Here is a 20,527-nt window from a genome sequence, read left to right as displayed (position 1 = left end):
GCAAGGGTTATCACACCTTACGTGCGTTGCTGCAGCCAGCAAAGCCCACGACTAAAACGTAAGAGGAATGTAAAGAGGCATTAATTGCTCACTTCTCACCTAAACCAACAGAAATCGTGCAAAGGTATCGGTTTTATACCTGCACACAAGCAAGTGAAACTATCCCGCAATTCCTAGCAAAGCTTCGTCAGTTAAGTGAGGGGTGTAATTTTCAGGAATTGGAAAAGATGCTAAGGGATAGGTTGGTGGTAGGATGTGCAGATAGTAACATCCAGAGGAAACTGTTGGGTACCACGAATCTGACCTTCGAGACCGCAGTCACTATTGCGACGGCAATGGAGGTCGCGGGACAGGATGTCGAGCAAATCAGGAAGATTGGAAGGTCCCAGGATGATTTTAATCCTGTCCATCAGATCCAAAGGAAGGAACCTAGACTAAAAGGGACAAGGAGTCCTCCAAGGGCATCCAGAGACAAGGGGCTAAGACGGAAGAAGACATGGAGTCCACCAAGGGCATCTGAAGACAAGATTCCCAACTCCAAGAGGTGCTGGAGATGTGGCGGTAGCAATGAGCCGGCAATGTGTAGGTTCCGAGATAGTAGGTGCTTCAGGTGCTCGGGAATGGGTCACACCAAAAGGCAGTGTGATGCTGTTAGAGCCTTCCAGCAGGGGAGAAGACGGTTATGGAAAAAGGCAAACCGCTTGGAGGAGACTGAGTCGGATTCATCAGAGTATGATATAGGCCACTTGTACGATGAATCAATTAACAAATTGTCGAACGCTGAACCGTATACGACCACGGTGATAATAAACGGCAAGGATGTACAAATGGAAGTGGACACGGGAAGTCCATAGACTATAGTACCAGAGGAAGCCTTCAAAGAACTCTGTCCGAAACCCAGACTGGATGCCTGTAGCCTTAAACTAAAATCCTACACAGGAGAGAAGGTGGACATTATCGGGGAAGCAGCGGTACAGGTACGGCTCTATCCTCACAGGAAGCCAGAAATGCTGACCATAGTGGTGGTCAAGAAAGGGGCAAGCCTAATGGGAAGAGATTGGTTGGGGAGGTACCCTGAAGTGCTGTCAAATATGGCCAGCCAGCAGATGCCGGGTTCAAGTCTAAGGCCACCAAGTAGGATATACAATTTGCGAGAGGCTTTGGGCTCAGTACTAAACAAGCACGCCAAGCTGTTTGATAACAGCACCCATGGAGTACTGAAGGGGAACCAAGCCAAAGTGTACCCACAAGACGGAAACAGTGGGGCCAAATTTTACAAAGCAGTGCCGGTGTCATATGCAGCTAGGAAGCAAATAGATGCCACATTAGATGACTTGCTGCAGGAGGGCATTATCAAGCCAGTGAAGACTGCGGATGTTGTATGCCCTATCATAGCTGTTAAGAAACCGAATGGGGCCATGAGAATCTGTGGAAATTATAAGCTCACAGCAAACAAGGTGCTGAAAGTGGAACAGTTGTCACAGTCTGCCCTCTCATCATTCTCATCCACTTCACCTGCCTGCCACTCCCCTCTCATCAGCCCAACTCTCCTCACCTGTTGCACTCAGTTGCCTCTGATCACCAATTAACCCGGTATACAGACTCTCCTCACCGTTCACACAATGCCAGATTGTTGTGCAAGACTCTCCAGCGATTTCCCGACTTCCTGCCTGGCTTCAACTCTCCTTTCGTCTGTCCCTCGCTGGTTTGTTTGCACCGTGTGTTGGATCTCCTGGTGACCGGACCTTCCGCTACCCCGACTACGTCTCCTGCCTGCCCCTCTTTGGAACCCTCGCTCAATCCTGAGCCTCTGTGTGAGTACGGTGTACCCATTCCTGTGTTACTACTCTGTGTTACAGTATCGTAATAAAGTTTGTTACCAACTATACCTGCCTGATTCTGTGCTGCTATTGGGCCCAAGCTATACCCGTTACAACAGTATCCACTTCCAACATTGGAGGATCTCCTGCAGGAACTAGAAGGAGGAGAGAAGTTCTCTAAACTAGACCTCTCCCATGCCTATCATCAGATAGAGTTGGACACAGACGTTCGGAGGTACACCACCATTAATACACACAAAGGACTCTTTGAGTATACTAGATTACCTTTTGGGATATCTAGCGCACCAGCCATGTTCCAAAGAACAATGGAGAGCCTGCTAGCAGACATTCCCATGTGCAAGCCCTATCTGGATGATATCATCATCAACGGAAGGACTGACGAAGAGCACCTCAAGAACCTGGAAACGGCCCTATCAAGACTAGAAACCAGTGGGTTGCGCCTGAAGAGGGAGAAGTGTGCACTGATGCAGGAGTCCGTCGACTATCTCGGACATTGACTGAATCGGAAAGGCCTTCGTCCGCTTCAAGACAAAGTTGAGGCGGTGCGGGAAGCCAAGGGACCGGTGAACCAAAGCCAACTGCAGGCATACCTGGGATTACTGGGATATTACAGGAAGTTTATTCCCAACCTGTCACAGCAGATTGCACCGTTGATTCTAATGCTAAAGGAAGAGTACCGGTCAGCGGAGTCAAAGAGTGGGAAGAGAAGCGTCAAGCCCGATCCCCGGTTCAAATGGGGAAAGGAACAAGAGCAGGCATTCCAGAGATCGAAGCGTTTCCTGCAGAGTGGCAGTGTGCTGACGCATTATGATCCAGCCAAAACAATCCTGCTCCAAACAGATGCAAGCCCCTATGGCTTGGGTGCTGTGATAAGCCATGTGGATGCAGAGGGACAGGAACGTCCAATAGCATTTGCCTCACGCACTCTCAAGCCCAGCGAAGTGAATTACGCACAATATGAGAAGGAGGGTTTATCTATCATCTTCGGACTAAAAAAGTTCCACAAGCAGCTACATGGGAGGTTTTTCACCATTGTAACTGATCATAAGCCTCTGATGGGACTATTTGGAGGCCACAAGCCTGCAAGCCCAATGGCATCGGCCCGGGTAGCAAGATGGCATATGATCCTGTCTGCCTACAGTTATAAGATTGTCCATCGGGAAGGCAGGAAACACCAGAATGCCGACGCGTTGTCGCGCTTGCCAATCCACAAAGAGGACTCTTCTTGGAACCACCCTGAGCTTGCGGAGCTCTATGAAGCACCAGAGGCATGCATCAACTTGCTCACCGATCTGGACACGCGTCCCGTTGAGGCACGGGAAGTGAGAAGGGCTACCAGAAAGGACAGAGTCCTCTCAAGGGTAAGGAGCCACATCATGCAGGGGTGGCCAGGGTCAAGGAATCTACCAGAGGAAGTGAGGCCCTTTGCCAGCAGGAGAGAGGAGCTGTCGGTGGAATGACGTTATCCTGTGGGGATCACGAGTGGTAATACCGGATAACGTGGAGATGCGGACTAGGATCCTGGAAGAGCTGCACAGTACGCACCCGGGCATCGTGAAAATGAAGGCCTTGGCCAGGTCATATGCCTGGTGGCCAGGGATCAACAAAGAGTTGGAACAAGTAAGAAGTTGTCCCGGCTGTCAGCAGAGTCAACATAATCCAGTGGCAGCCCAAATCCACCCGTGGGCGTTCCCGGAGAAACCCTGGAGTAGGATTCACTGTGACTATGCAAGCCTGGACGAGGAGAATTTGCTGATTGTGGTCGATGCTCACAGCAAATGAATTGAAGCCATTCGGGTGAGACACGCAACATCAGCAGCCACAGTAAGAGCCATGAGACGGTTGTTTGCAACTCATGGGCTACCGGAAACGGTGGTCACAGACAATGGTATGCAGTTCGTGTCGGAGGAGTTTGCCCGGTTCCTCAGCAGTAACAACATCTGCCATATCCAAACATCACCTAAACACCCGTCCAGCAACGGACTAGCCGAAAGAAGTGTACAGACGGTGAAATCAGGTGTGAAAAAAGGGAAAGGATCGGATCTGGAAATAAAGCTCCAGAGGTTCTTATTGATGTACAGTCACACCTCAAGAAACGACGGGAAAGTCACCTAGTGAACTGATGTTCAGACGGAAAATACGCACTAAACTAGACAGTCTGCGACCCGATCTCAGCAAATTTGTTCGAAGGAAGCAAGCTTCAATGAAACAGACAGCAGATCGAGGAAGCAAGGGACGAGTCTTTGAAGTGAATGACCATGTCATGGTCAAGAACTTTACTTCCGGCCCTACTTGGCTTTATGGAATGATAGAAGAAGTCATCGGTGAGGTAATGTACAATGTAAAGTTGAATGACGGAAGAGTCGTGCGTCGTCATGTCGATCAAATAAGAGCATACTGGCCAGACAGTAAGGAGCACGTGAACATCCAGCCAAGAGAAGAGGGTCAACCAATCGAAAAGCCGCTGATAGTTTTGACTGCTCCCACAGCTAGGGTAGATCCTGAAGGAAAGTCGGAGAGCGGGGAACCTCTAGCCCTTAGTGATAGTACATCATCACAGCCAGAGCCGGAGTCTCAGATAACCGACAAAGTCCGACACAGCCAGAGAGACGCAGGTCGGAGAGGATAAAAAGACCACCCAACAGATTTGGGGATTGCGTCCTGTATAAATGGTAACTCATTAAGCAAGGGGTAATGTAATTGGTTTAAGTATAATACCATTGTGCAACAGTGTATTATTCAATGATAGGTAGGAAAAGAGCATATACCGTACAGGTGAAATGGACTTAAAGGGGGAGGAGTATTAGGTATGTAATAGAAATTGTGTTTCCTGCCTCCAAGTTGAAGGGGGAGGAGTGTTATGTATGTGATAATTAGCATATGTAATTAGTGTCTAGTGATGTTGTGTGATGTCGTGTGATGTCTTGTGCAAGTACGCATGTGCACGGGGAGACTCAAGGTGGCGTCCTGCAGTAAAAAAGCTTGTATGATTACTCCCGTGTCTGAGCCTTATTTCAAGTCTGTTCAAAGCACCCAAATACACAACAGTTTCTATGAGAGAATAGCATGGTGGAGGGAGAACCATGTTTTACTCTTTCCACAGATGTTGCTTGTTAAACATTTTATGTTATAAATTCAGATTTCCAGCATTGTCACCTGTCTTTTGATTTAACATTGGTCATCTTTTGCAGCAATGTGAGGGGGAACGGTGGACAGTGCTGCTATAATAGTTATTTCTATCTGAATGCTATCTGTAGAACTAGAAGCAGTGCAAAGATATTACATTCTGAACAGGTTGTTCAGTTGAACACAACTGGTTGAACACAGCTGAGAATTAGTTGTCTGTTGTAGCATATGACATGGAAAGTTTGTTACAGTCAACATCACCATTTTTACTTGGCAGACAACCAGATAACAATTGTTTTTTTCCCGCAAGGCCTCAAGATCAAATACAAACTTTCAAAAGGTTAAAAATAAACACTGCTTGGAAAATATATATTATCTGACACGAATGCAGATGATTAATATCAAAGTTATCTGTAGCTTGTGCCTCTGTCTTCTGTAAAGTTGAGAGAAGTAGCACAAGATGAATTGTTCCTGTTTAATCAGTTGGAAGACATTGATGTCTTCAATCCTTTCTGCATTCTTGTAAGATAATCCAAATTTAATCACCGATTTCAATCTCAAAGATGGTTTCACAGTATTGCTGATGTATGCTATGAATGCACATAAATATTAATTAAAATTAGTGTTACATTATTTCCAAACATTCCATAAAAATCATCATTCATTTCAGTACTAGATGGTTAACTGATGCATAGATGAAGAACGAGAATATATTAATGTAAAGGAGCTATGATTAAAGGTTTATTATCTGTCATTGGCACTGCATAATCCTCAGTAGATAGCTCATGCTTTATGCCAGTCAACCAAATGCCATGGGGATCTTGATTACTTCAGGTGGATATAATAACAGTTCTACATGAAAATCCCAATCATGGCAACTTCATTACTATTTTATACTTTCTCTCTCTACAACCCAACTCCTTGCCTCTATGTATTTTTATGAACGTATTCTATTGCTAAGAATAGGGCAGATCATACAGAGACTTAAGCCTGTTCTGCCATTCAATAAGATCTTGACAAATGTCATATTTGGCCACATCCTATAATCCTTCCCTTGCTTACATTCCAAAAATCTATTGTGAATACATATGCAACAGAGGAATACTTTATTCTGCCTGATGATTAATCTGTATAATATTCAACAAAAACATTGTAAAATATTCCAAGACACTTCACAGGTGATAAATTCAAAACAGTCCATGTACACAGTAAAATATTATAAGTCTGGAGTTCTCCTGGTGTCATGTTTTCTCGCTCAACCATTTTAATCAAAAGTAGGTTAATTAGTCATTCATCTCAATGGCATTTGGGCACAGAAAGATTTCTACTTACCTACATAACAACAATAATCACTTCTCCAAAATAATTACCTGGCTAGATGTACATCAACATATTATATGTCTAGTTGGCATTGTTGGAATTTTAATGGCACTGCACATCTACTCGATCATTGGAAATATCTTCTTGTTTGTTTCTCGCTGTTATGGTGACTGCTTGGTCAGGAAACGCTGTCATGCCAACAAAACCAATAAAAATACACATAGCATAGATGTTTTTTGAAGATTCCTGGTGGCATTCAGGGCAATAGTTAATCTGTTACAGACTTTTGGTGCTGACCAAAACATTGTTATGCATAGGTTAGAAGCCAGTCTTGGGATGGAATTGATGGAGGAGAAGGAAGGATGGAAGAGCAAAATATGTATCTGTGTTTGCTGCTCATCTAATGCAAATTCAGAATAATTCAGCTGTTTTGGAATGTAAGAAATCATGGTAATAAATGTACACACAATATTGTGCAGGAAAGAACTGCAGATGCTGGTTTAAACCGAAGATAGACACAAAAAGCTGGAGTAACTCAGCGGGACAGGTCGCATCTCTGGAGAGAAGGAATAGGTGACGTTTCGGGTCGAGACCCTTCTTCAGACTGCATGTCTCGACCCGAAATGTAATCTATTCCTTCTCTCAGGGATGCTGCCTGTCCCGCTGAGTTACTCCAGCTTTTTGTGTCGATCTTTAGTACATGCAATATTGCTGCACAAACTATAACGTTAATGGCCGAGGAATTTGAGCCACTACATAGATGGCCTCATAAACGTTTTCCCAAGATTCCACTGCATTTTTATTCCACTGTACATAAAGCATAAGACAATCATGCACAATTAAACAGAACTTACCCTCTAAATCTTGCACAGAGATCTTTGATCCTGAGCTTATGCCTTTGCAAAGACAGGAATGCAATGAGGAAATGAGACAGGAAATCAATTTTGGAATAATAGGGAAAAAGTCACAGGGAAGAAAGTGAAAACTTCAGAGTAGATGTTTGGGTGGATGCAGTGTGCTGATTGAGAAGGAACGTAGGAATGGGGGTGGTTGGGAAACAATTAGGGGCAGGCCCGGTGAAGAGAATTCTTGAGGGCAGAGAGATGGCAAACGACTGATAAATAATGATCACGTACTGTAGGTTCCTTCTAGGTGCTCTGGTTTTCTCCTGCATCTCCCCAAAAAACATAATGTACATTAAGTGGCTGCTATAGATTGGTCCCATTAAGTAGGTGAGTGTAAGAATATGAGGAGAATAAAAATGAAGAATTATGTAGGATTTGTGTAAGTGGATTCTTGGTAGATGGGGGCTGAAGGGACTGTTTTGGTGCTCTATGTCACTATCACTCTCTCTATGACTATGACATTCTGTATTATTCCAATAATATCTTGCATGTGCATCATTGCAGTTATTTGTCTTTTTCCACCTCAATTTTACTGAATGTGTTATTGGTCAAGTATTGGATTTTAGTTTGCTTGGCGTCCTTTAATGTGTATGTGTAAACATGCTTGTTGCCAATGCAGCACATTAAAAAAAGAATACAAACATGACAATAATAAAGAAATTGAAACATAAAAAACATCCCCCCACAATTTTTCCATTATGAGAAAAGGCACTAAGTCCAGTCCCATCCCCATGTCCACCCATAGTCAGGCCTATTGATGCCTCCGCAGTCGCCGCTACGGAGGCCTGATGTTCCAGGCCGTTCTCGCCGGATGATGGTGCGTTGGGAGAATCCTCTCAGCGGCATTGGACACCTGGAACGGCCACCTCCTTACTCGAGACCGCGGCTGCCGAAGCCGACAGGCCGCGCTGGCTGGAGTTCCACCACTGGCGATCTCGGCGAGAGATCCCAGGCTCCCGATGTTAAAATCAGCGCCGCCACCCGCAGCTGGCCACTCCACAGACCCGCAGCTCCGCAATGTTTCATCGGCGGTCCCAGCTCACCGGAGTTCCAGCGCAGCGACTCGGGCAAGGCATTGCCCGCTCCGCGATAGCGCACCAGCGCTGTGGCGCTGCCGAAGCCGAGGTTCTGGCCGGTCCCCTCATGAAACGCCACTCCAGGCCCACTGGTAGGCCGCGAGGACGGATCGAAATTGCAGCCCCGAGAAAAGCTGCCTCTCCGACCAGGTAGGGACCCTGAAAAGTAGTTTCCCCCTAACCCCCCCCCCCCCCCCGCCGCCCTCCACCCCATCCCCCACATAAAAAGGACTAGAACTCCAGAACAAATCACTTTAACTAACTAAAAATAAAAAAAGAGATGAAAAAACGGACAGCTGCAGGCTGGGCAGCCATACCATACAGGACGGCGCCCCCTAACATGACTAATAAAGAAACCTTTGAACCTTTGAAATCATTACACATGTCTTTATATTGCTTCAAAAGCGTCTTCTTTATCAGGCTTCTGAATAGTCCTTCCATAAGCTAGGGTACTGTCTGATTTACCTCTTCCCATCATAGACATTAGACATGGCCTATGGAACTGGCCTACTACATCTCCTGTTATTGTTCCTCATCTGTTTGGAAACTGATTGTTTGCTTCTACTTTGGCTTGCTGTTATGCTCTGTTTAGCCATGTGTGATCTTACTTTCTATAACATCTTGCTGCCCTGAAGTTACACAATTGTGTCAAATGTTTCCCCATGTCATAGAATCTGCATTTTTCAATCCACTCATCATCACATTAGTTGCACTTTGAATCAGAGCTTGAGCCATTATTCCTGCTGTTGATGAATAAATATCATGCATTGGCCAAACTTCCTTTGCATTTTATAGACTGTTTTCATAGTTACAGTTACGTGTATGCCTGTTTGAACATTGTATCAACTCTGTTTAGTAATTTGTACAAAATGTGCTCATCAGGTAGAGCACAACAAGTTTACCTCTGCACATGATCCAAAAAAATACCAAAGTTGCAGTGACTCAATGGAGTTTTTTAAAGGAAGAAGGATCCTGACCCAAAACAGCAGCTATCCATTTTTTTTTCAGAGATGCTGTCTGACCCGTTGAGTTACTCCAGCACTTTGTCTCTATCTTTGGTACAAACCAGCATCTGCAGTTTTTTCTCATTACCGAAAAGTACACCGCTGGTATCATTCTCATTTAGTGATCACATTAGTTACACAATTCTACCACAAAGAATGTTGAAACATTACTTAATGCACTTAAGTTTTTAGGACATTTTGTTAGGTCACTTGGGTTTAAGTCTACTGACTACCTGACATTATTCATCACTGCTCTCACAACCACGTTTTCAAAGTGACTGCCTTTGAAGAGGTTCTAGGAAACTGGACTCAAATTCTAATTTGTAATACTACATTTTTATCTGCTGTGCAACATATTTTTTCTTTTATCTGTAAACTGACTGCTGAAAACAAGCAGTAACTCAGGATGTGCATAACCCATTGTAGGGAGTTGTTTCAGAGCCCTCCAGGGGCATGATGCGCTTAAATATAATGGCATCTGAGAGTGCAACAGTAACTTGAAATGGAATAGCAGATGGTGTATAATACAATTGCTGCAATATTATGGCATTCCTTGCACTTAAAGGAGAGGTGAAAGTCCTGAAAGCAAGAGGTGGTGTTAACTGAAGTGGTAAATCCTGCCCCAGGCAAGGCTGAAGTGGACATCCCTGCCTGAGCTGATTTGCATTGAACTATCCACATTTCCACAATTTCAATCTAATGGATGAATCCTATTTGCTATGTGGAGAGGGGTGAGCACTGTGAATCCTGCAGCACCAGCTCCAGGTGTCCGTCTCAGATCTTCCCTCAACTGGTGGAAGTTATGTCCCCATTCCCTCCACCAACAACTCTCAAAGTAACACATTTGCTTCCACATCAATCCATTACAAGAAGGATAGGTTTTTATTTTAAACTTCCCATTGCAAGTAATTAGCCTTTATCACTGATGCTTGTCACGTAAGGTTTATTTGCTGTTATACTCTTTGGCAGTGGTTTAAAGGGATTCTAGCCCTTTAACTCACATTGAAGCAGACGTTCATATTCCAAAGAAGATCTGCTCTAACATTCCATATTCATGATATTTCTTACCTTCTTGTGTCTGATGTAAATCGTACATTGCACATTGATTGAGGTCACTGTTGCCCACCCAAAGGTCATCACCAATAACTAAATCATATGCATGTAAAACAGCAATATTGTTTCTCACAGTCAGTGTTGCTGATCATTCTTTGCTATCTGTTTTCTGGTAAACATTATTTTACAGCAGTCGACAAAAACATTACATTCTGTTATAGAATTTCAATTTCTTCTTCAAAGACTGTCCTTCAAATGTAAAAAAAATTTGAAAATGCTCTGTATGGATATATTGACACAACAGGCTGCAGATATACTGGAATCTTGAACAAAACATAATCTGCTGGAGGATATCAATGAGTCAGGCAGCATCTTTGGAGAGAAATGGGCGGTCTATATTTCAGACTGAGACCTTTCCTCTGAACTTAAATAATATTTTTAATATTATTATAATGTTTGGACCACTGGATGCTGATGAGGATGGAGGTTGCAGGGGAAAGTGCCTGGGGAGACAAAGGCAGGGTGGGGAGTGATGGGCAAACCAGGGAGGTTTGGGGAGAAATAGTCCTTGTAGAAAGCATAAAGTGGTGGGGAGGGAAAGATGTGACAGGTGGTGGAATTGTAGCTGGCAGAAGGGTCAAAGATTGATATATTGGATGTGAAAATAATGGGGGGGAAATGTGAGACCCAGGGCACTCTTTCTCTATTTTGTCTGGAGAAGGCGGGAAATGGAGGAGGTGCAGATGAGGGCAGATGAGAGCATTTTAATTTCCAGTCAGTTAACAAATATTTGATTAAGTTTCTGTGATATATGCTGACAGCCATGATAATAATCTAATCAAATTAACTGTTTGTAATAAGAATGGATGATGTTGGAAACATAAGCAGGTAAATCAGCATCAGTGGAAAGAAAAACAAAGTTATGTTTCAAGTCGAAAAGCATTCAATTGAACTAGGAAAGAGAGAAAACAAGTAAGATTTAAGTTGTAGAGATGTGGGAAGGGTGAATAGAATTGACGGATTATATGTGATAGATTAAGGGCAGAGATCTTTTCACAGCAAGTTCCTGAGTGTTTCCAGCATCTGCAGGTTTAGGGATGTTCAATAATTTAAGGTAACATTGATTAATAAGTAAATATTAACTTGTAAGAGCAGAGAGCCCCTTATCCTTATCTCTCAATGCAGCATGAAGCATGAAATGCACAAGAGGTCGGAACAGTTACTAAATATTATGCTTGGGTATCTTACAAGCCAATGTATGAATGTTGAATTCTCCAATTCTAGGTAACCTTTAAGTAACTGTGCTCCCCTCTGTTCTTCCCCACACTCCCCCCTCTCTTCCCTCCCTTCTCTCCCATGAGCCCCACCTGGACGCCTACCTATTTCTCCCATGCACCCCCACCTCCCAACCCCCTCCTATTACTTTCATCCCCCAGCTTCATTATTTGCAACTCTTCAAACATGTCTCACACCTCCTGTTCTTATCACAGGCTTTTGTACCAATTATCCCCTTGTCAAAATGACACGCTCGCCTTTGTCAACCTATTACCTGCCACGCACTGACCGGCCTCTCCCCTTTTTCAGCTTTCTTCTCCTTCCATAAAATCAGTCTGGAGAAGGGTATTGACCCAAAACATCACCTTATCCATGTTCTCCAGGGATAGCGCCTGGCCTGTTGAGATACTCCAGCATTTTGTGTCCTTTTGTTTACTAAATACAGGTGCACAACCTTTTATCCGAAGATCCAAATAACGAAAACCTCCGAATAGCGGCCATTTTTTCGGTCCTTGAAGAAAGGTCCTTGAAAACGTTCACCGAGGGCGGCCCGCAGAGGTGACAGCAGAACCTCCGGTCGGTCCTCGAAGAAAGGGGAACTAAATCCCCATTCATAAAAGAGAAGATGAGGGTATATTGCGCGGGAGGGTTAATAATTGACAATATGCTGCTGCCTGCCCGCTGAATTAAAAAGTTCCCACGGTAGACTCACGATATACAGTGTTTCGTGAGTCTTGCGTGGGAACTTTTTAACTCAGCGGGGCAGGCAGCAGCAGATTGTCGCTCGCTTCAGTATCACCCCACCTACACCCCTCTGCTTCCCGGCCATGTGTGTGACCCCTTCCCTCCCCTCTCCAGCTCCCCGCCCATTGCACCGGCACGGGGGCTTTGCACTGTCTTCACGTCGGCGATTTCGCAGGACCGTGTCAGGACCAATTGGACACCGACCACCAGGCCCACCGCAAGCACGGAGATCCCAGAGACCCACAGCCAACAGCAGCCCAGCCCAGCCCCGCTCCAACTACAGAGGAACCTGGGTTGCGGATGACGGGGCGCAGCTCGGGGCGTCGTAGGGGCCCATCGGGGAGCGGCCACTCAAAGCCACGCCGGGAGATGTAGGGCCCTGCCCCGGCCTTGATGTTGGAGCCCCCGGCGGGCGCTAGCAAGTCCGCGGCAATTTACAGCCGCGCCGGGCGTTGTAAGGCCCCCCTCCAGGTCACTCTCAACCTCTATGATGTTTGCTCTCAACCCCGTAATTCGGGCGGGAGAAGTCGCCGCTGCCGGTGCCCCGCAAAGCAGTCTCCCACCGGAGACCCGCGAGCTCCCGTTGTCACCATCCACCGGAGTCGGGTCGCAGCAGCTCGCCCCCGCAACGCTCCACGCTCCGAAGCTGGCTAGCTCCACGGAGGTAGGTCCGTAGGTCCACAGCTCCCACCGACCCCCAGGCCCACTGCAAGCACGGAGATCCCAGAGACCCACAGCCAGCAGCAACTCCAGCCCAGCCCCGCTCCAACTCCAGAGGAACACGTAGGGGCAGAAGCTGATGGTGTGCAAGGTACGTCTTGTTCTTGGGGTGGCGGATGAGGGGGCGCAGCTCGGGCTGTGGGCGAACTGCCACTTGTCGCTGTAGCGGCCAAAGATCATAGAGGAGCTCCTCTATGATCTTTGGTAGCGGCCCATCGGGGAGCGGATTCCTCTGGAGTTGGAGGGGGAGGGGGGTATTGTGCTGTTTGATCGCCCCCTGCTATCCCAGGGACAGGGAGACACAGCGGCTTTTTAGACTGGTGGGCAATCACTTCCAAAGTTCTGCCCACACAGTCAGTACACTTCTCCTACACTGTATTTCATACAAACATTTATTCTGCAAGAAAAAACGACATTGAAGACTCAAACTCGCGATCGAGTAACTGCCAGGATCAAGGCGCAAACTCGCGACCTTGCGGATATGAGCCGAGCACTCTACCACTGAGCCAGCCATTAAAATCTACGCTAAACAAATTCCATTCCGAAGACCGACAAATTCTGAATTACGAAAAGTGTCTGGTCCCAAGGCTTTCGGATAAAAGGTTGTGCACCTGTATGTCTGATATTTAGAGATGTTTGCAGAATTGAAAGCCTTCTGAAGTGGTTAAGTAGCCACATTGTCCATTCTGCCTGTAAAAATAATCACTAAGCCACTGGCTAGATCTTAGATCAGAATGGCCACTGTTAGCATAGGGCATACATATAAAGCATGTCAGATGATTTTAACGAGATGATAATGAGACACGATGGCTGTTAAACTGGGTCTCATGGGATATTGATATTTGGCCTAATATCCATTCATCCATTCACCCAAGTTATGTTCTATTCCAAATTTTGTGCAGAATTATATTACTTTACCTGGCAAAGGCTAACAGTAGGATCAGCAGCATTGAAATTCCAAGGACTATGATGTGACTTGTCAACTAAGTTCAGAAACTGCTTCATTAGGAGTATTTATTCTTCAGGAGAAACAAACATTACTGGAGACCCTCTTGGTAGATTCTCCAAACTCAATGTGCATTAAGTTTTATATATTTTTTTAATGCTAAAAACAACAATAAACAACTACATTTTCAATGGCTATGATTACCTTCTTAGCTTTAACATTTTCAGTGCAGGCAGATAACTTTGCAGAATTATATATTTACAGTGGGAGCATACTATAGCTGTCAATACACTTCTAAATATTCAAACACCTTTGAGGGACAAACTAATTCAAATAGATGGTTAATAAGCTTCTGAGGACAGAACCTAAGCACCCAAAATATGATTTTCTGTTATATTATTGAGGGACCTCCCTTGATATACAAACAGCAGAATTTTAAATGACCAGTTAAACTGCCTTGAGTAACAGGGTTATGCTTTTAATCATATGTTCATACATGAGATGGCAACATAATGTTTTTACTCATCTCATCATGAAGCTTCTACAAGGGCCAATTAATTTGTTCATTAATTTATTGTCCACAATGGTACTGATCAGCATGCCCCACACCTGATAATTGGTATCAATATCTTTAAAGTATCCTTTCATGTTAACTTGAAGAACAGATTGTTTTGGGATTTTAAAGATTGGTTCTTATTTTAATATATCTCTCCTATCCACAGAGGTGGGAGGGAAAGATTTAAGGAAGTCAAGAGGCAATATTTTTATACAGAGGGTGGTAGGTAATGGAACGAGCTTCCGGAGGAGGTAGTCGAGGCAGGTACTACCACAATGTTTAAGAAACATTTAGACAGGTACATGGATAGGATATGTTTGGAGGGATAAGGCCAAACAAAGGCAGCTGGGACGAGTATAGATGGGGCACTTTGGTCAGCATGGGCAAGTTGGGACAAACTGCCTGTTTCCACACTGTATGACTCTCTGACACATAATTCTATAACTCCTGAATATTCTCCAACAGATTGTAACATAGAAGCTACTACTCTGGCACCTGCAATAGGTTAATAAATCTTTATTTGACATGCCTTCAGAGATATCAAAGGCATTTAAAGGGGTTAAATTACAGATCAGTTAATTCAGTGCTATCACAGGTGTATATTATTGCCTCAAATCAAGATTTATTTATTTCCATCACATTAAAGAAAAAATAATGGGCAAATAGTTTTTTCATGGCTTTAATTGGTTGACCCCAGAAAAATACTAAAATATAGAATGGTGGTTTCCAAAAAAAAAAAACACTTGTTTTTAGAGTTCTGTGGGTCCTTGAGAGAATGGTGACATTTTTACCCTTGTTCCTCAAAGAATTTGGATGATTATTTGGACAAACCTAGTGTGCATTTTTCCCACTCAAGGGTTCATGCCTTTGAATCTTACAGGAGGCCAGGCTCACTTCTAGGGTAGACTGTGTTTAGTGCTGGTTTTGAGATCTTGATTTTCAAACTCTCTCTTTCTCAGATTGCCAAAGCTGTGTTGGCCTATTGAAGTTGATGGTAAATTTAATTAATTTCATAATCAATCTCTCGCTCTGTTGACAGAGGACACCTAAAAATTGGGAACTGTCCCACGTTGTTCAAGGTTACGTTATAGATCTTTATTATCAAAGGGTGTTACTGTTCACAGAGGGGCCGTCTGGAAGGTGATCTTTGTATCGTGCACGTTTCTAAATCTTCTGCACATTTGCCAACTTGCATTTATTCTTCAATCATGGGTTTTCTATTTAGCCTTGACCTTCAGTTGCTTCTTATCCACCGGACGGAACCACACTCAACTGAACGCAACTGCAGAATATTTGCTTATCACCAATCTGAGGAGGGTTCCAGCTGTCTCCTCCAGGTGTGAAAATCCCCATTCATTCAAGCAATGCAGAAATAAATGTTGTGTCCTCTCAAGATATGTCAGGATAAGCTGCACACCACTGAAAACAGCTGTGCCCCACCACTTCAATAATGAGATCTGGGATTTGCTTACTGATGTGAGATGATTTGTGCATGTGGCCCAGCAAAGGAGAATGTAAAATATTAACATGTGTCATTTGGGCTGTATTGGCTGTATATTGGTGAATTATGTCGGCTGAGAGAATTGTAGCATGAAGAGAATCATATTTTCTACATTGGTGACCACAATGAAGCAGGTTCCTTATGAAAAGCATATATCATAGAAACATAGAAAAATAGAAAATAGGTGCAGGAGTAGGCCATTCGGCCCTTCGAGCCTGCACCGCCATTCAATATGATCATGGCTGATCATCCAACTCAGTATCCTGTACCTGCTTTCTCTCCATACCTCCTGACCTCTTTAGCCACAAGGGCCACATCTAACTCCCTCTTAAATATAGCCAATGAACTGGCCTCAACTACATTATGTGGCAGAACATTCCAGAGATTCACCACTCTCTGTGTAAATTTTTTTTTCTCATCTCAGTCCTAAAAGATTTCCCCTTTATCCTTAAACTGTGACCCCTTGTTCTGGACTTCCCCAACATCGGGAACAATCTTCCTGCATCTAGCCTGTCCAACCCCTTAAAAATGTTGTAAGTTTCTATAAGATTCCCCCTCAATCTTCTAAATTCTAGCGAGTACAAGCCGGGTCTAGTCTTTCTTCATATGAAAGTCCTGACATCCCAGCAATCAGTCTGGTGAACCTTCTCTGTACTCCCTCTATGGCAAGAATGTCTTTCCTCAGATTAGGAGACCAAAACTGTACGCAATACTCAAGGTGTGGTCTCACCAAGACCCTGTACAACTGCAGTAGAACCTCCCTGCTCCTATACTCAAATCCTTTTGCTATGAATGCTAACATACCATTCGCTTTCTTCACTGCCTGCTGAACCTGCATGCCTACTTTCAATGACTGGTGTACCATGACACCCAGGTCTCGTTGCATCTCCCCCTTTCCTAATCGGCCACCATTCAGATAATAGTCTGCTTTCCTGTTTTTGCCACCAAAGTGGATAACCTCACATTTATCCACATTATACTGCATCTACCATGCATTTGCCCACTCACCCAGCCTATCCAAGACACCTTGCAGCCTCCTAGCATCCTCCTCACAGCTAACACTGCCCCCCAGATTCGTGTCATCCGCAAACTTGGAGATGTTGCATTCAATTCCCTCGTCCAATTCATTAATATATATTGTAAATAGCTGGGGTCCCAGCACTGAGCCTTGCGGTACCCCACTAGTCACTGCCTGCCATTGTGAAAAGGACCCGTTTACTCCTACTCTTTGCTTCCTGTCTGCCAGCCAGTTCTCTATCCACATCAATACTGAACCCCCAATACCATGTGCTTTAAGTTTGTATACAAATCTCTTGTGTGGGACCTTGTCGAAAGCCTTCTGAATGTCCAGATATAACACATCCACTGGTTCTCCCTTATCCACTCTACTAGTTACATCCTCAAAAAATTCTATAAGATTCGTCAGACATGATTTACCTTTCATAAATCCATGCTGACTTTGTCCAATGATTTCACCACTTTCCAAATGTGCTGCTATCCCATCTTTAATAACTGATTCTAGCAGTTTCCCCACTACCGATGTTAGACTAACTGGTCTGTAATTCCCCATTTTCTCTCTCCCTCCCTTTTTTAAAAAGTGGGGTTATATTAGCTACCCTCCAATACTCAGGAACTACTCCAGATTCTAAAGAGTTTTGAAATATTATCACTAATGCATCCACTTTTTCTGGGGCTACTTCCTTAAGTACTCTGGGATGCAGCCTATCTGGCCCAAGGGATTTATCGGCCTTTAATCCATTCAATTTACCTAACACCACTTCCCGGCTAACCTGGATTTCACTCAGTTCCTCCATCTCATTTGACCCCTGGTCCCCCGCTATTTCTGGCAAATTATTTATGTCTTCCTTAGTGAAGACTGAACCAAAGTAGTTATTCAATTGGTCTGCCATGTCCTTGTTCCCCATGATCAATTCACCTGTTTCTGACTGCAAGGGACCTACATTTGTTTTAACTAATCTTTTTCTCTTCACATATCTATAAAAACATTTGCAGTCAGTTTTTATGTTCCCTGCCAGTTTTCTTTCATAATCTATTTTCCCTTTCCTAATTAAGCCCTTTGTCCTCAACTGCTGGACTCTGAATTTCTCCCAGTCCTCTGGTAGGCTGCTTTTTCTGGCTAATGTGTATGCTTCATCTTTTGTTTTGATACTATCCCTGATTTCCCTTGTTATCCACGGATGCACTACCTTCCCTGATTTATTATTTTGCCAAACTGGGATGAACAATTGTTGAAGCTCATCCATGCAGTCTTTAAATGCCTTCCATTGCATATCCACCGTCAACCCTTTAATAATATATTGCCAGTCTATCTTAGCCAATTCACGTCTCATACCCTCAAAGTTACCTTTCTTTAGGTTCAGGACCCTTGTTTCTGAATTAAGTATGTCACTCTCCATCCTAATGAAGAACTCAACCATATTATGGTCACTCTTGCCCAAGGGGCCACGCACAACAAGACTGCTAACTAACCCTTCCTCATTACTCAATACCCAGTCTAGAATAGCCTGCTCTCTCGTTGGTTCCTCTACATGTTGGTTTAGAAAACTATCCCGCATACATTCCAAGAAATCCTCTTCCTCAGCACCCTTGCCAATTTGATTCACCCAATCTATTTGTAGATTGAAGTCACCCATTATAACTGTTTTACCTTTGTTGCACGCATTTCTAATTTCCTGTTTGATGCCATCCCCAACTCCACTACTACTGTTAGGTGGCCTGTACACAACTCCCACTAGCGTTTTCTGCCCCTTAGTGTTTCGCAGCTCTACCCATATCGATTCCACATCCTCCAAGCTAATGTCCTTCCTTTCTATTGCGTTAATCTCCTCTCTAACCAGCAACGCTACCCCACCTCCTTTTCCTTTCTGTCTATCCCTCCTGAATATTGAATATCCCTGGATGTTCAACTCCCAGCCTTGGTCACCCTTGAGCCATGTCTCCATGATCCCAACTATATCATAGTCATTAATAGCTATCTGCACATTCAACTCATCCACCGTATTACGAATGCTCCTTGCATTGAGACACAAAGCCTTCAAGCTTGTTTTTACAACACTCTTACCCCTTATACAATTATGGTGTAAAGTGGCCCTTTTTGATTTTTGCCCTGGATTTGCCTGCCTGACACTTTTACTTTTCACCTTGCTACCTATTGCTTCTACCCTCATTTTACACCCCTCTGTTTCTATGCTCACACATTTAAGAAACCCTTTCCCTTTAACTCCATCCTCGACTATCCCATTTGAAACCCCACCCCCCTTATTCAGTTTAAAACCACCCGTGTAGCAGTGGCAAACCTGCCTGCCAGAATGCTGGTCCCCCACCTGTTAAGATGCAATCCGTCCCTTTTGTAGAGTTCCCCCTTACTCCAAAACAGATCCCAGTGATCTAAGAATCTAAATCCCTGCCCCGTGCACCAGTTCCTCAACCACACATTCAGGTCCGGTATCTCCCTGTTCCTGCTCTCGCTAGCACGAGGAACTGGAAGCAAACCAGAGATAACAACCCTGGAGGTCCTGCTTTTCAGCATTTTTCCGAGCTCTCTGAAGTCACGCTGCAGAATATTCATCCCCTTTTTTCCGACATCGTTTGTGCCGACAAGCACTGCCACTTCCGGCTGTTCACCTTCACCCTTGAGGATTTTCTGCACTCTGTCCATGACATCCTGGATCCTGGCATCAGGAAGGCAGCACACCATCCTCGAATCCCGTCTGTTGCCGCAGAAACCCCTGTCCGTACCTCTCACAATGGAGTCTCCCACTACAATGGCGTTGCCTGACGTTGGCCTCTTTGGTTTTGGCTCAACAGCCCTTTTTGCTTCACAAGCCAGTCCGCCACTCAGTGTGATAACGTCTTCTGACCCGACAGCTTCTGAGTGGGTGAACCTGTTCACAAGAGGTACAACAACCGGGGAAGTTTGCATTCCATGCTTCCCTCCCTTGTTCACCGTCACCCACCTTCTCTCTTCCAGTACCTTAGGTGTAACAATCTTACTGTAGGACTTGTGCAGTGTCCTTGACCTCCCACATACTGCAAGCATCACACTGAATCAGCTTGCCTGACATCTCCTTCTTTCGTCTCTCCCTCTCCAGCGTTTTGCGTAGCCTCTTCTCCTCGCCGAAGACTCTCGAGCCAAAGACTCACACTTTACTCACAGGGCACTTTACTCACTGCCGCTCGCTAAGAGCCGTCTTGCTTGTATTAACTGATAAATTGCCTAATTTACCAATTTACCAATTTACAAACCAAATTCCTCCATTTTCAACTGTTTTCCCCCCTCTGACTCACTTCTCGTACTTGGGCTAGAGCCAATCAGTGTTTTCTCCTGCTGCTCTTTGTTGCTGTTGCTTCCAAATCCACAGCAGCTCTGAGTCATGGGGTATCAAATGTGACACGAGCATCAGGCCTAGGAGTCATTGGCTGTTTTCAAAACAGACCAA

At 44.5% G+C, this 20,527-nt stretch overlaps 1 pseudogene; it reads left to right on the top strand.

The window, feature by feature from the left end:
* The first annotated feature begins 1,091 nt into the window (after nucleotides 1-1,091).
* On the top strand, nucleotides 1,092-4,470 carry LOC116979292 (annotated as a pseudogene).
* Nucleotides 4,471-20,527: the final 16,057 nt, after the last annotated feature.

The sequence above is a fragment of the Amblyraja radiata genome, chromosome 12 (genome assembly GCF_010909765.2).
Source record: "Amblyraja radiata isolate CabotCenter1 chromosome 12, sAmbRad1.1.pri, whole genome shotgun sequence".
NCBI lineage: Eukaryota > Metazoa > Chordata > Chondrichthyes > Rajiformes > Rajidae > Amblyraja > Amblyraja radiata.
This window is presented reverse-complemented; position numbering and strand designations above follow the sequence as displayed.